Genomic DNA, 223 nt, shown 5'->3' on the forward strand with positions numbered 1-223 from the left:
GTGCCTGGCCGATGCTGTTTAATTATATGAATTCTATGAGGTCTTCTACAGAGTCTCTAATAGTGTAAATAGAATCGGTGTCAGAAACAAAACTCAAAAACAGAAACTTTAGTATGTCTACTAAAATTCCACTAAGGAAGATGTATCTTTCACTTAAGATCTCAAGTCACACAGCCTATATATATTCACTTTCTTTTTCTTTTCTTTTTTTTTTTTTTTTTTT

Source organism: Sapajus apella, unplaced genomic scaffold, assembly GCF_009761245.1.
Source record: "Sapajus apella isolate SASKATOON/1434 unplaced genomic scaffold, GSC_monkey_1.0 scaffold22, whole genome shotgun sequence".
In the NCBI taxonomy this organism is placed as follows: Eukaryota; Metazoa; Chordata; class Mammalia; order Primates; family Cebidae; genus Sapajus; species Sapajus apella.